This window comes from Bufo bufo, chromosome 1 (genome assembly GCF_905171765.1).
Source record: "Bufo bufo chromosome 1, aBufBuf1.1, whole genome shotgun sequence".
In the NCBI taxonomy this organism is placed as follows: domain Eukaryota; kingdom Metazoa; phylum Chordata; class Amphibia; order Anura; family Bufonidae; genus Bufo; species Bufo bufo.
The window spans coordinates 391,355,453-391,372,021 of NC_053389.1; positions in this window are offsets into that span (position 1 = coordinate 391,355,453).

The window sequence follows — 16,569 nt, forward strand, 5'->3', positions numbered from 1 at the left end:
CCAAGTTATGTAATAGAAAGCGGAGGGCTTTCTGAGACTGGGCTGATCTATGTGAAGAAGAGTCTAGAAACGGGTTTAGAATTAGATTGAAATCTCCTCCGAGGATGACAATTCCTTCCTTAAAAGAGTTAGCTATCTGCAAAATGTTGTTTAACCAACGTGTTTGATTATTGTTGGGAGCGTATACATTTATAAAGGTGTAGGGATGTTGGCCTATTGTACCTTTTATCATTATATATCTACCATCCATGTCACACAGTTGGTCTGCTAAAAGGAAGGGGACTTTTTTTTATGGAAGCCAATACTCACTCCTCTTGAATTAGAGGTGGGGGAGCCACTATGGAACCATTTAGGGAATGTGGAAAATGAAAGGTTGGGAAAGTGGTTAATTTTGAAATGGGTCTCCTGAAGAAAGACAACATTAGTTTTGTCCCTCTTCAGAACTCCAAAAATGTGACTCCTCTTTGATGGTGAATTACAACCTCACACATTAAATGAGGCCACTCTAAGAGCCATCATGTAAATTCTTAGTGATGATGATAGGCTGAATTATGACCCTGATGGAAAAGACATATAGGGAGAAAACCAAGTGATACTTATCCCTCAGAGGAAATAGACCAAGATCAACTCGTCGGTACCAGAGATGACCCAACCGCCTCAGACGGAGACCAAATGACCTGATAAAAGACCAAAAAATAAAGAACATAAGAAAAACATAATGAACAAAGGTAACATGAAAATAGGGGTGAAAACTCGGCACGGTAATGCCCATGAAGGAAAGGAGGGGAGAGATGGTGTGTCACCAGTAGGTGGCAGCAACTCTACAAAGAGAGTAGCTAATTAGGCCTTTATGGATTGATGTGAAAGGTAGAAGTTAACTATTGGCCTGAGTCGGACTAGTGTGGGCCTATAGAAGATCATGAAGAGAGACAATAAGAGAAGCACGAGGGTATGAGGAAAGGGGGGAGGGGTGGGGGAGAAAGAGGGGTTAGGACGGAGGATGGGAAAGTAGTATCAGGGAGGGAAAGGGAAATGGAGGTTGGAGGAGGGGTGGAAGGGACAGAATTCTAGGGTGTTCCCAATTTGAAACGGCCAGGAGGAAAGGGATAAAGAAAGCCTATTAGACTAGGGATATATGACCAGGAGCTCGTTGATGTCCCCAGGGAGTTTAAGATGTGTCTGAGCCTAATAGGGACCTGTGAGATGTGGGGATTGAACGGGAGCCCAGGTAATATAACTAAAGAGGACTAGGGCAGTCCTACTCATTATCTCATAGATTGAGTGTATGGGCGTTCTATGAATTCCCCTATATGATCTGGGGTCCCCATAGGAAGGTTGATAGATATTGTACTAGGAGGAACTAAGTGGAAAGATCAGCGATCCTCTGAGGCAATGCATCTTGGAGTCAGAGGCTGGTTCCTTTTTTTCGGGCGTCTGGACCTAGGAGTGTCTCTGGATTCAAAGGGAGCGATCCTCGGTATCTCCGGTAAGGACGTCAGGTCTTGGACAGTGTCCCAATCTTCTATAGCTAGAGGTGGAATGTCCAGTAAATCATATACTCGGCCTAGATCAGAGTGGGCTTTGATGGTAATTCTTCTGCCGTTGAAAGAGAAGGATAAACCGAACGGAAAGTTCCATCTATATAGGATTTTATGGTTTCTAAGCCAGTCCGTCAGGGGCTTCAGGACTTTCCTTTTTTGGAGGGTGAGATCCTGGAAAATGTTTATGTCTTTTCCTTTGTACTTCACTCCCTCAGGTCTGCGAGCCTTGTTCAGGACAGCTTCTTTGTCCTGAAAGTGGAGGAAGCGACATATGATATCCCTGGGAGGATCACTAGCGCTCGGTTTTGGACGGAGAGCGCGATGGGCCCTTTAGATGATTATGGGATCGGAGCGATCCGGGCCTAGAAGATCGGAGCATATGGCCTTGACGATATCTGAGGACTCAAGCGTGGGGTCTGCTTCCGGGACGCCTCTGAATTGTAAGTTATTTCTTCTGCCGCAATTTTCTTGGTCCTCCAAGGTGGCATATACCGCGTTTAAGTGAGTCTGGCATTTCTGTATGCTAGTGGAGGTCGCAGCTTGAAAGTCCAGCATGGCGGCCTGTGCGTTTTCCAAGGCTTCTACCCTGCCTCTCACGTGTCTGATGTCTTCTCTCAGGGAGGAGATCTCACCCACTAGTAGATCCATTGCTTTCTGGAGGGCCAGGTCCAGGTATTTCCTTGAAATCGGAAGGTATTTGCGACTCTTGGCACCTTCAGTGTCGCTTGTGTCGTCTTCTGGGTCGATTTCTTCTGTCTCCCTGCTAGGGGCCGGCGCCATCTTGGGCTCTTTAGCCGCGCATATAGCGGCTGCTTTCTTAATGAAGCGATCCATGTCCCCGCTATTTGTGGAGGACTTGTGATGCTGGGATGAATCCCCGGTCCTTTGCTGACCGATTTTGAAAATTTTTGTGTCCGGGGGCTAAAGTAAGCTGCTGTAAAGAAGCGTTTTCCTAACGGAGCTCAGGCACACACGTCCATGCCGGTCTCGCGCTAGCTCCGCCCGAGTGGGTGTTTTTTTAAACCCAGAATATTATTGTAGTATTTTAAGCTTGTATTTGACACTGACAGGCGCAGCAAAGGCCGCAAATTTAGTATTTTGCCCTAAATGGGTGTTTTTTTAATAACAGAATATTATTCCAGTATTTAAAGCTTGTTTTTCACACTGACAGATGCAGCAAAGGCCGCAAATTTTGTATTTTGCCCAATATGTGTTTTCTTTTAACTCCTTAGGGACCGTGCTCATTTTCACCTTAAGGATCAGGCCATTTTTTGCAAATCTGACCAGTGTCACTTTATGTGGTGATAACTTTAAAACGCTTTGACTTATGCAGGCCATTCTGAGATTGTTTTTACGTCACATATTGTACTTCACGACAATGGTAAAATGGAGTAAAAAAAATTCATTTTTATTTATAAAAAAATACTAAATTTCCAAAAAAATTTGAAAAATTAGCAAATTTCCAAGTTTCAATTTCTCTACTTCTATAATACATAGTAATACCTACAAAAATAGTTATTACTTTACATTCCCCATATGTCTACTTCATGTTTGGATCATTTTGGGAAATGATTTAATTTTTTGGGGATGTTATAAGGCTTAGAAGTTTAGAAGCAAATCTTTAAATTTTCAGAAATTTTCAAAAACCCACTTTTTAAGGACCAGTTCAGGTTTAAAGTCACTTTGTGAGGCTTACATAATAGAAACCACCCAAAAATGACCTCATTCTAGAAACTATACCCCTCAAGGTATTTAAAACTGATTTTTACAAACTTTGTTAACCCTTTAGGTGTTCCACAAGAATTAATGGAAAATAGAGATACAATTTCAAAATGTCACTTTTATGGCAGATTTTCCATTTTAATAATTTTTTTCCATTTACAAAGCAAGGGTTAACAGCCAAACACATCTCAATATTTATGGCCCTGATTCTGTAGTTTACAGAAACACCCCATATGTGGTCGTAAACTGCTGTACGGGCACATGGCAGGGAGCAGAAGAAATGAATGCCTTCTGTTTTTTGGAAGGCAGATTTTGCTGGACTGGTTTTTTGACACCATGTCCCATTTGAAGCCCCCCTGATGCACCCCTAGAGTAGAAACTCCAAAAAAGTAACCCCATTTTAGAAACTACGGGATAGGGTGGCAGTTTTGTTGGTACTAGTTTAGGGTACATCTGATTTTAGGTTGCTCTTTATTACACTTTTTGTGAGGCAAGGTAATAAGAAATAGCTGTTTTGGCACCGTTTTTATTTTTTGTTATTTACAACTAGGGATGAGCGAACCCGAACTGTATAGTTCGGGTTCGTACCGAATTTTGGGGTGTCCGTGACACGGACCCGAACCCGAACATTTTCGTAAAAGTCCGGGTTCGGCGCTTTCTTGGCGCTTTTTGAAAGGCTGCAAAGCAGCCAATCAACAAGCGTCATACTACTTGCCCCAAGAGGCCATCACAGCCTTGCCTACTATTGGCATGGCTGTGATTTGCCAGTGCAGCATGTGACCCAGCCTCTATATAAGCTTGGGTCACGTAGCGCTGCACGTCACTCTGCTGATTCAAGCATAGGGAGAGGTTGCAGCTGCGACGTTAGGGCGAGATTAGGCAGATTAACTCCTCCAAAAGACTTCATTCTGTGATCGATCTGCAGCTGTGGATCATTGAAGTGCTAATATCGACTTGCTCACTTTTTTGAGGCTGCGCAGAGCGTTTTTAGATCACTTTTTTCTGGGGCGATCGGCGGCCATTTTGTGACTTGTGGTGCGCCAGCACAAGCTATCACCAAGTGTATTTAACCATCAATAGTGTGGTTATTTTGTGCTATATCCTACATCAGCTGCAGGCTGAGCCTGTGTCACCGAAGTGCATTGAACCATCAACAGTCTGGTTATTTTTTGGCCATATACTACATCAGCTGCAGGCTGAGCCTGTGTCACCGAAGTGCATTTAACCATCAACAGTCTGGTTATTTTTCGGCCATATACTACATCTGGTGCAGGCTGAGCCTGTGTCACCCAAGTGCATTTAACCATCAATAGTGTGGTTATTTTTTGGCCATATACTACATAAGCTGCAGGCTGAGCTTGTGTCACCGAAGTGCATTTAACCATCAACAGTCTGGTTATTTTTTGGCCATATACTACATCAGCTGCAGGCTGAGCCTGTGTCACCGAAGTGCATTTAACCATCAACAGTCTGGTTATTTTTCGGCCATATACTACATCTGGTGCAGGCTGAGCCTGTGTCACCCAAGTGCATTTAACCATCAATAGTGTGGTTATTTTTTGGCCATATACTACATAAGCTGAAGGCTGAGCCTGTGTCACCGAAGTGCATTTAACCATCAACAGTCTGGTTATTTTTTGGCCATATACTACATCTGGTGCAGGCTGAGCCAGTGTCACCCAAGTGCATTTAACCATCAATAGTGTGGTTATTTTTTGGCCATATACTACATCAGGGGCAAGTTGAGCTTGTCACCCAGCGCCTAAAAAATAGACCTGACATTTCTATTCAACCAAATTTGTACTGTTTTAGCTGGTCAAGTTATTTGTAGTGACCGTAAAAGCACACTTTTTGTTCTGGGTTGAAAAACTATTCCCAAATTTCCCATTCTCAAAATAACTAGTTTCTGCTATATGAGGCCTACTTGAAATCTATCCCAAAAAGGATATCTTACATTGAAGTTGCTGATAGTGTCATTCAGAAAAACTTAACACACACGCTACCGTGCAGATACAAGTCTAATTCTGTGATTAAACCTATACCTGTCACACAGCGCAAAAAAAAAACAGGCCTCACATCTCTATTCCACCAAATCTGTACTGTTTTAGCTGGTCAAGTTATTTGTAGTGACCGTAAAAGCACATTTTTTGTTCTGGGTTGAAAAACTATTCCCAAATTTCCCATTCTCAAAATAACTAGTTTCTGCTATATGAGGCCTACTTGAAATCTATCCCAAAAAGGATATCTTACATTGAAGTTGCTGATAGTGTCATTCAGAAAAACTTAACACACACGCTACCGTGCAGATACAAGTCTAATTCTGTGATTAAACCTATACCTGTCACACAGCGCAAAAAAAAACAGGCCTCACATTTCTATTCAACCAAATCTGTACTGTTTTAGCTGGTCAAGTTATTTGTAGTGACCGTAAAAGCACACTTTTTGTTCTGGGTTGAAAAACTATTCCCAAATTTCCCATTCTCAAAATAACTAGTTTCTGCTATATGAGGCCTACTTGAAATCTATCCCAAAAAGGATATCTTACATTGAAGTTGCTGATAGTGTCATTCAGAAAAACTTAACACACACGCTACCGTGCAGATACAAGTCTAATTCTGTGATTAAACCTATACCTGTCACACAGCGCAAAAAAAAAACAGGCCTCACATCTCTATTCCACCAAATCTGTACTGTTTTAGCTGGTCAAGTTATTTGTAGTGACCGTAAAAGCACATTTTTTGTTCTGGGTTGAAAAACTATTCCCAAATTTCCCATTCTCAAAATAACTAGTTTCTGCTATATGAGGCCTACTTGAAATCTATCCCAAAAAGGATATCTTACATTGAAGTTGCTGATAGTGTCATTCAGAAAAACTTAACACACACGCTACCGTGCAGATACAAGTCTAATTCTGTGATTAAACCTATACCTGTCACACAGCGCAAAAAAAAAACAGGCCTCACATTTCTATTCAACCAAATCTGTACGGTTTTAGCTGGTCAAGTTATTTGTAGTGACCGTAAAAGCACATTTTTCGTTCTGGGTTGAAAAACTATTCCCAAATTTCCCATTCTCAAAATTGTGGTGAACGGGAACAATGAGGAAAACATCTAATAAGGGACGCGGACGCGGACGTGGACATGGTCGTGGTGGTGTTAGTGGACCCTCTGGTGCTGGGAGAGGACGTGGCCGTTCTGCCACAGCCACATGTCCTAGTGAACCAACTACCTCAGGTCCCAGTAGCCAGCAGAATTTACAGCGATATTTGGTGGGGCCCAATGCCGTTCTAAGGATGGTAAGGCCTGAGCAGGTACAGGCATTAGTCAATTAGGTGGCCGACAGTGGATCCAGCACGTTCACATTATCTCCCACCCAGTCTTCTGCAGAAAGCGCACAGATGGCGCATGAAAACCAAGCCCATCGGTCTGTCACATCACCCCCATGCATATCAGGGAAACTGTCTGAGCCTCAAGTTATGCAGCAGTCTCTTATGCTGTTTGAAGACTCTGCTGCCAGGGTTTCCCAAGGGCATCCACCTAGCCCTTCCCCAGGGGTGGAAGAGATAGAATGCACTAACGCACAACCACTTATTTTTCCTGATGATGAGGACATGGGAATACCACCTCAGCACGTCTCTGATGATGACGAAACACAGGTGCCAACTGCTGCGTCTTTCTGCAGTGTGCAGACTGAACAGGAGGTCAGGGATGAAGACGATGCAGGGGACGATGAGGTCCTAGACCCCACAAGGAATGAAGGTCGTGACACTGACTTTCAGAGTTCGGAGGAAGAGGCAGTGGTGAGACCGAGCCAACAGCGTAGCAAAAGAGGGAGCAGTGGGCAAAATCAGAACACCCGCCGCCAAGAGACTCCGCCTGCTACTGACCGCCGCCATCTGGGACCGAGCACCCCAAAGGCAGCTTCAAGGAGTTCCCTGGCATGGCACTTCTTCAAACAATGTGCTGACGACAAGACCCGAGTGGTTTGCACGCTGTGCCATCAGAGCCTGAAGCGAGGCATTAACGTTCTGAACCTTAGCACAACCTGCATGACCAGGCACCTGCATGCAAAGCATGAACTGCAGTGGAGTAAACACCTTAAAAACAAGGAAGTCACTCAGGCTCCCCCTGCTACCTCTTCTGCTGCTGCCGCCTCGGCCTCTTCTGCTGCAGCCGCCGCCTCGGCCTCTTCTGCTGCTTCTGCCGCCTCGGCCTCTTCTGCTGCTGCCGCCGCCTCGGCCTCTTCCTCCGCCTCTGGAGGAACGTTGGCACCTGCCGCCCAGCAAACATGGGATGTACCACCAACACCACCACCTGCGTCACCAAGCATCTCAACCATGTCACACGGCAGCGTTCAGCTCTCCATCTCACAAACATTTGAGAGAAAGCGTAAATTCCCACCTAGCCACCCTCGATCCCTGGCCCTGAATGCCAGCATTTCTAAACTACTGGCCTATGAAATGCTGTCATTTAGGCTGGTGGACACACACAGCTTCAAACAGCTCATGCCGCTTGCTGTCCCACAGTATGTTGTTCCCAGCCGGCACTACTTTTCCAAGAGAGCCGTGCCTTCCCTGCACAACCAAGTGTCGGATAAAATCAAGTGTGCACTGCGCAACGCCATCTGTGGCAAGGTCCACCTAATGGGCGAAATCTCGTTGCAGCTCTGGGACTAGCCGGTTTGACGCACATCCCTTGCCTGGCGCATGTGCTGAATTTGGTGGTGCAGAAGTTCATTCGCAACTACCCCGACATGTCAGAGCTGCTGCATAAAGTGCGGGCCGTCTGTTCGCGCTTCCGGCGTTCACACCCTGCCGCTGCTCGCCTGTCTGCGCTACAGCGTAACTTCGGCCTTCCCGCTCACCGCCTCATATGCGACGTGCCCATCAGGTGGAACTCCACCTTGCATATGCTGGACAGACTGTGCGAGCAGCAGCAGGCCATAGTGGAGTTTCAGCTGCAGCACGCACGGGTCAGTCGCACTGCGGATCAGACCCGTTTCCCCACCAATGACTGGGCCTCCATGCGAGACCTGTGTGCCCTGTTGCGCTGTTTCGAGTACCCCACCAACATGGCCAGTGGCGATGACGCCGTTATCAGCGTTACAATACCACTTCTATGTCTCCTTGAGAAAACACTTAGGGCGATGATGGAAGAGGAGGTGGCCCAGGAGGAAGAGGAGGAAGAGGGGTCATTTTTAGCACTTTCAGGCCAGTCTCTTCAAAGTGACTCAGAGGGAGGTTTTTTGCAACAGCAGAGGCCAGGCACAAATGTGGCCAGACAGGGCCCACTACTGGAGGACGAGGAGGACGAGGATGAGGAGGAGGTGGAGGAGGATGAGGATGAAGCATGTTCACAGCGGGGTGGCACCCAAAGCAGCTCGGGCCCATCACTGGTGCGTGGCTGGGGGGAAACACAGGACGATGACGATACGCCTCCCACAGAGGACAGCTTGTCCTTACCTCTGGGCAGCCTGACACACATGAGCGACTACATGCTGCAGTGCCTGCGCAACGACAGCAGAGTTGCCCACATTTTAACGTGTGCGGACTACTGGGTTGCCACCCTGCTGGATCCCCGGTACAAAGACAATGTGCCCACCTTACTTCCTACACTGGAGCGTGATAGGAAGATGCGCGAGTACAAGCGCACGTTGGTAGACGCGCTACTGAGAGCATTCCCAAATGTCACAGGGGAACCAGTGGAAGCCCAAGGCGAAGGCAGAGGAGGAGCAAGAGGTCGCCAACGCAGCTGTCTCACGGCCAGCTCCTCTGAGGGCAGGGTTAGCATGGCAGAGATGTGGAAAAGTTTTGTCACCATGCCACAGCTAACTGCACCACCACCTGATACGGAACGTGTTAGCAGGAGGCAACATTTCACTAACATGGTGGAACAGTACCTGTGCACACCCCTCCACGTACTGACTGATGGTTCGGCCCCATTCAACTTCTGGGTCTCCAAATTGTCCACATGGCCAGAGCTAGCCTTTTATGCCTTGGAGGTGCTGGCCTGCCCGGCGGCCAGCGTTTTGTCTGAACGTGTATTCAGCACGGCAGGGGGCGTCATTACAGACAAACGCAGCCGCCTGTCTACAGCCAATGTGGACAAGCTGACGTTCATAAAAATGAACCAGGCATGGATCCCACAGGACCTGTCCATCCCTTGTGCAGATTAGATATTAACTACCTCCCCTTAACAATATATTATTCTACTCCAGGGCACTTCCTCATTCAATACTATTTTTAATTTCATTTTACCATTATATTGCGGGGCAACCCAAAGTTGAATGAACCTCTCCTCTGTCTGGGTGCCGGGGCCTAAATGTGTGACAGTGGCCTGTTCCAGTGGTGGGTGACGTGAAGCCTGATTCTCTGCTATGACATGAAGACAGATTCTGTGCTGACATAAGGCCAGATTCTCTGTTACGGGACCTCTCTCCTCTGCCTGGGTGCCTGGGCCTAAATGTGTGATAGTGGCCTGTTCCAGTGGTGGGTGACGTGAAGCCTGATTCTCTGCTATGACATGAAGACTGATTCTGCGCTGACATAAGGCCAGATTCTCTGTTACGGGACCTCTCTCCTCTGCCTGGGTGCCTGGGCCTAAATATGTGACAGTGGCCTGTTCCAGTGGTGGGTGACGTGAAGCCTGATTCTCTGCTATGACATGAAGACAGATTCTGCGCTGACATAAGGCCAGATTCTCTGTTACGGGACCTCTCTCCTCTGCCTGGATGCCTGGGCCTAAATGTGTGACAGTGGCCTGTTCCAGTGGTGGGTGACCTGAAGCCTGATTCTCTGCTATGACATGAAGACTGATTCTGCGCTGACATAAGGCCAGATTCTCTGTTACGGGACCTCTCTCCTCTGCCTGGGTGCCTGGGCCTAAATGTGTGACAGTGGCCTGTTCCAGTGGTGGGTGACGTGAAGCCTGATTCTCTGCTATGACATGAAGACTGATTCTGCGCTGACATAAAGCCAGATTCTCTGTTACGGGACCTCTCTCCTCTGCCTGGGTGCCTGGGCCTAAATGTGTGACAGTGGCCTGTTCCAGTGGTGGGTGACGTGAAGCCTGATTCTCTGCTATGACATGAAGACTGATTCTGCGCTGACATAAGGCCAGATTGTCTGTTACGGGACCTCTCTCCTCTGCCTGGGTGCCTGGGCCTAAATGTGTGACAGTGGCCTGTTCCAGTGGTGGGTGACGTGAAGCCTGATTCTCTGCTATGACATGAAGACAGATTCTGTGCTGACATGAAGCCAGATTCTCTGTTACGGGACCTCTCTCCTCTGTCTGGGTGCCGGGGCCTAAATATGTGACAGTGGCCTGTTCCAGTGGTGGGTGACATGAAGCCAGATTCTCTGCTATGACATGAAGACTGATTATGCGCTGACATAAGGCCAGATTCTCTGTTACGGGACCTCTCTCCTCTGCCTGGGTGCCTGGGCCTAAATGTGTGACAGTGGCCTGTTCCAGTGGTGGGTGACGTGAAGCCTGATTCTCTGCTATGACATGAAGACTGATTCTGCGCTGACATAAGGCCAGATTCTCTGTTACGGGACCTCTACTCTGCATGGGTGCCTGGGCCTAAATGTGTGACAGTGGCCTGTTCCAGTGGTGGGTGACGTGAAGCCTGATTCTCTGCTATGACATGAAGACAGATTCTGTGCTGACATAAGGCCAGATTCTCTGTTACGGGACCTCTCTCCTCTGTCTGGGTGTCGGGGCCTAAATATGTGACAGTGGCCTGTTCCAGTGGTGGGTGACGTGAAGCCAGATTCTCTGCTATGGCATGAAGAGACTGATTCTCTGCTGACATGAAGCCAGATTCTTTGCTATGGCATGAAGAGACTGATTCTTTGCTGACGTGAAGCCAGATTCTCTGCTATGGGACCTCTGTCCAATTGATATTGGTTCATTTTTATTTTTTTAATTTTAATTTTAATTTATTTCCCTATCCACATTTGTTTGCAGGGGATTTACCTACATGCTGCTGCCTTTTGCAGCCCTCTAGCTCTTTCCTGAGCTGTTTTACAGCCTTTTTAGTGCCCAAAAGTTCGGGTCCCCATTGACTTCAATGGGGTTCGGGTTCGGGACGAAGTTCGGGTCAGGTTCGGATCCCGAACCCGAACATTTCCGGGAAGTTCGGCCGAACTTCTCGAACCCGAACATCCAGGTGTTCGCTCAACTCTATTTACAACATTAATCTGACAGGTTAGATCATGTGGTATTTTTATAGATCAGGTTGTCACGGACACGGCGATACCTAATATGTATCCTTTTTTTTTATTTATGTAAGTTTTACACAATGATTTCATTTTTGAAACAAAAAAAATAATGTTTTAGTGTCTCCATAGTCTGAGAGCCATAGTTTTTTCAGTTTTTAGGCGATTATCTTGAATACGGTATGATCATTGCAGGATGAGATGATGGTTTGATTGGCACTATTTTGGGCTGCATATGACTTTTTGATCGCTTGCTATTACACTTTTTGTGATGTAAGGTGACAAAAAATTGCTTTTCTTACACTTTTTTTTTTTTTTTTCTATGGTATTCACCTGAGGGGTTAGGTCATGTGATATTTTTATAGATCAAGTTATTACAGACGCGGCGATACCTAATATGTATACTTTTTTTTATTTATGTAAGTTTTACACAATGAGTAAGTTTTACACAAGTTTTTATTTTTTATTTTTTACGGTGTTCATCTGAGGGGTTAGGTCATGTGATATGTTTATAGAGCCGGTCGATACGTAAACTTTATTTTTTTTCCCTAATCTTTACAAAAATTCTTTACTTTATTTGTGGAAAATTACGTTTTTGTTTATTTTTACATGAAACTTTAGATTTTTTGGGGGGGAAAACTTAATTTTTTCAACTTTTTTTTCACTTAGTTTTTTTTCCCACTTTGGGACTTCAACTTTTGGGGGTTTAATCCCCTTTACAATGCATTCCAATACTTCTGTATTGGAATGCATTAGCTATATAAGTAATACAGCTTCTGGCCTGTGAGATCCAGGCGGCTGGAACTCACAGGCTCGTCACCGGAAGGCAGCCCCGATGCCTAAGGAAGGCATCGCGCTGCCTTCCATGCCATCGGGTCCCCCTTACAGCTGCATTGGGACCCGATGGCACCGCTGCTGCCGCAATCTGAATTGACCTGCGGTTTGCAGTGATCGCCGACACGGGGGGGTCACAGGACCCCTCCATGCATTGTTCCCGGGTGCCTGCTCAGTTATTTGAGCAGACACCCTGTTCCGATCACCTCCCGCCAGGCGGCGGTGATCAGAACTACACATGACGTACCGGTACGTATTGTGTCCTTAAGTACCAGGACATCATGCCGTACCGGTACGTCACGTGTCCGCAACAGGTTAATAATAGAATATTATTTCAGTATTTCAAGCTTGTATTTTACACTGACAGATGCAGCAAAGGCCGCAAATTTAGGTGGGTGTTTTTTTAAACTCAGAATATTATGGCAGTATTTCAAGCTTGTATTTCACACTGAAAAATGCAGCAAAGGCGCCAGATGTAGGGTATTGCCAAAAATGGGTGATTTTTTTTAAACCCAGAATATAATTGCAGTATTTCAAGCTTGTATTTCAGTGTCACAAATGCAAATATGCTTTGCTGGTGCACTGAACTTGCATAAAATGGCCTCCGACGCCAACCTAACTAACAGACGGATAAAAGTTCTTTTTCTGTGTCACTGGGCTCAGGGGTAAAAAAATTGTGCACTGCACCCACTAAACAAAATCGCTGTAGATCGCTGAGTTAGCAAGCACTTCAGATAAAAGATTCTTTCCTATTCTCTCCCTCACAGCAGCAGCATGCAGAGTGACATGCAGAGTGACATGCAGCTCTATGTGACTCCATCTTATATAGAGGCTGGGTCACATGCTGCGCTGGCCAATTACAGCCATGCTATTAGTAGGCATGGCTGTGACTGCTTCTAAGAGCACAGAGTTTAACGCTTGTTGATTGGCTGCTCTGCATCCTTTCAAAAAGAGCCATTAAATAGCCTAACGCCGAACCCGAACCCAAACTTTTACTGAAAAGTTGAGGTTCGGGGTCAAAAAATCCAAAAGTTCGGTACGAACCCGAACTTTACAGTTCGGGTTCGCTCAACCCTATTTATTACCCAAGGCACAAAAATTTTTTTTCTTTTGTCCAGGCCACGGTGGCCTTTATATTTTCACTCCTATCAGGCAAGGTCCTCACTTGATCTAATCCATTATGGGAGATAGGCGATTCTGCAGTATCCCAGGGGGTCAGTAGCCGCTTTGGGTATGCGGGGAGTCGTAGTGCAGGGCAACCCACTAACCTGGGATTCACTGTCGTCTTCAATCTGGGTAGATACTGGAACAGGCAGTTCATAAATGTCGTGACGCCAGTGCCAATTGAACGGTGACACACCGTGTAGTGACAGGTGGAATAATGGAGGAGTCCAGGTATTCATACAACAGGTCAACTTTACTGCATGGATTTGTAGTAGGCTGAACAGCCAGAGAATACAGTTCCAAAGTTATTCCACACTTTACCATACAGTTAACAGTAGTGGTTCAGGCTTTTACTTACAACAAGGTTAACTTCGAGACAGGCCTCCTAGGTTCAGGGATTCCCTCTTCTGCTACTTGCAGCAATACCCTCAAGGTCCAGACACCTAATTCCTGGTGATAACCCTTGAGCAAATAATTGGCAGAGGTCTTCTTCCCTCCTGATGGCAGGCTCTATCTTTGGAGTTCTTCAAGTAAAATTAACTTGGAAAGCTGGGTGGGTATGACCCTCCACACCAGTAGTGCAATCTCTGCACTCTTGACTGAGCTCTGAAGCTCTCAGTACTCACTCCAGAAACTTCTGACTACTTCCTAGGCTAGGCCCTAGTCTATTTATACTGAACTGGGGGCTCCCTCTGCTGGCTGGAATAAAGATTGCCTGCACCAGGCCTAACTGGCTTAAAGGGAAATACACAGTACAAACTAGCAGTGTCGGGTAACCTACCTGTATGCTGCACACCCCCAGACTTTAACGTGAGTAAGGCCTCGTACTCACACACACCTTCCTGAACCGGCATAACATGGTACATAACATAAGCATTACATTATAAATATAATAAATAATTATTTCACACAGAAAAACATAACATTGTAACACAATGAACAAATGACGCAAGAAAAAGGGGCGTCTTCTTACTTCTTAGACACGGCCGCTGACCTGGCACAGCGGACTTAGGGTGAACCAGGTTAGTCCATTTTTCTTTGGTTGCAGGAGAATAACGGAACTACCCAGGTGTTTCCTGTGGGTGTATCACAGGCAAGGGCTCACGTGGGGGAGTCCATTCTTGCGCACAAATGTCAAGCAAGGTATTACCAGTAGCAACTGTTCGGGGGTAGACACCACCAGTATAGTCAAAGTCCCCTAAACGGACTGGCGGGCGTCCCCTGGTCATCCTGGTAGACCTTCTCAATACAGGGGTCTCCTCTTCCCTTAGCAACGAGGTAGAAGAGAGAGGAGCTACAGGAGGGTCTCCATCAGTGAGACCTTGGTCAGGAACAACAGGAACAACAGGAACAACTAGATCCACTAGAGGGGGAACTGGATCCGGGGCATCTTGAACCGGCTCTTCTGGAGGTGAAGATACAGTAGGTGCCGGAGCAGGCACCAGCAAGTTCAACCATGGTGTCAGAAGCCAATGCATGGGATCAGCGTTATACCTTAGATTACTGACAGCCTGCATAGGATCCTCGGGCTGACTCTGACACAGGGGATTCAGATCTAGAACTCTCGGCACTGGGTTCTGGTGTCAGGCAGAGCTTTAACCGGTTTCGGTGTACAATTTGGGATCCCTTGCCTTCCCGGGTGATCTCATAAGTATGAGTCCCAACATTTGGGATTGCAATGACAACATAGGGACTTTGCTCCCATTTACTGTCCAGTTTACTTGTACGGCGGTTATTTTTTAACCATACCACGGCCCCTATTGTCAAGGGTTCTGCATGGGCTGCCTGATCATAGTCTCTCTGCTGTCGGTCTCTAGCAAAGTCCATACGTTCCTGATTAATGGCTTTGGCTGTATTCAATCGCCTTAGGTATTAGGTAATGGGTTGATGCAATCAGGTACATGTATGTCCAAGGAGTGATCAGCAGGCAATGTCCCTTGGCGCCCAAACATCAAGTAAAAAGGGGTATACCCAGTGGAACAATGGATGGTATGATTGTACGTGAACATGAGCTGTGGCAACAGATTAGGCCAATCTCCTCTGGTTTCAGGAGGTACGGCCCTCAGCATCTCTATCAAGGTCTGATTCATTTTTTCACATAATCCATTACCTTGAGGATGGTAGGCCGTTGTCAGGATCTTCTTACAGTTGTGTAAGCGGCACAGTTCATGGAACAGATGGGACTCAAAAGCAGGTCCTTGATCGGTGAGGATCTTTTCTGGACATCCGTAGGGCAGGAGGAAGTGCTTCCAGAACAGTTCGGCTGTAGTCTTGGCTGTCTGGTCTCTCACAGGCACCGCTACAACAAACTTAGTGAAATGGTCAATAATAGTCATGGCATAAGTATACCCTGAGCGACTAGGCTCCAGTTTCACATGGTCGATGGCGACAAGTTCAAGAGGACGGGTACTTACAATGGGTCTCAGTGGTGCCCTCTGATCATGGTGCTCACTTCGTTTTAAGGCACAGGCTACACACTCCCGACACCACTTCTCAATGTCTTCTCTCATGCCCACCCAGTAAAACCGCTGGCGGATATTAGCCTCAGTCTTTTGGACCCCAAAGTGACCGGATTGATTGTGGTACATCTCCAACACCATACCTGCATCTCGTCGGGGTATGAGAATCTGGTGCACTCTCTCGTTGGACACTGGGTCTAGGCTTCTCCGTAGCAATAGGCCCTTTTGTATGAAGAGTTGATGGCGCTGTCTCCACAGTTTGATGAGCTCAGGATCTGCACTCTTACGCCGAATCCTCTCAGGGACTCTGCCACTAGTAATGAAGTCCAACAACTCACCCAGTGTCACGAGGGTATCAAGAGCCACGTCTGACTCCGTTATACCCGGGGTCAGGAAGTCGCAGCGGGTGGCTGCGCGCTCTATATCTAAAGATCATGGTGTTTCTTAGTTATTGTTTTCTGTGTTTGCCTTGCTATCCTTTTTGTCTCTCTCAGGGATCCGTAGCTTCTCCTCCTCAGCTGTTTCGTGTCTGCCACTCCCTACCTCCTTATATTCTCCCCTCACACTTCTCTAGTTGCCAGTTATAGAGCTTCCTGCCTGGACATCTATACTGACCCACTGGAGTGGT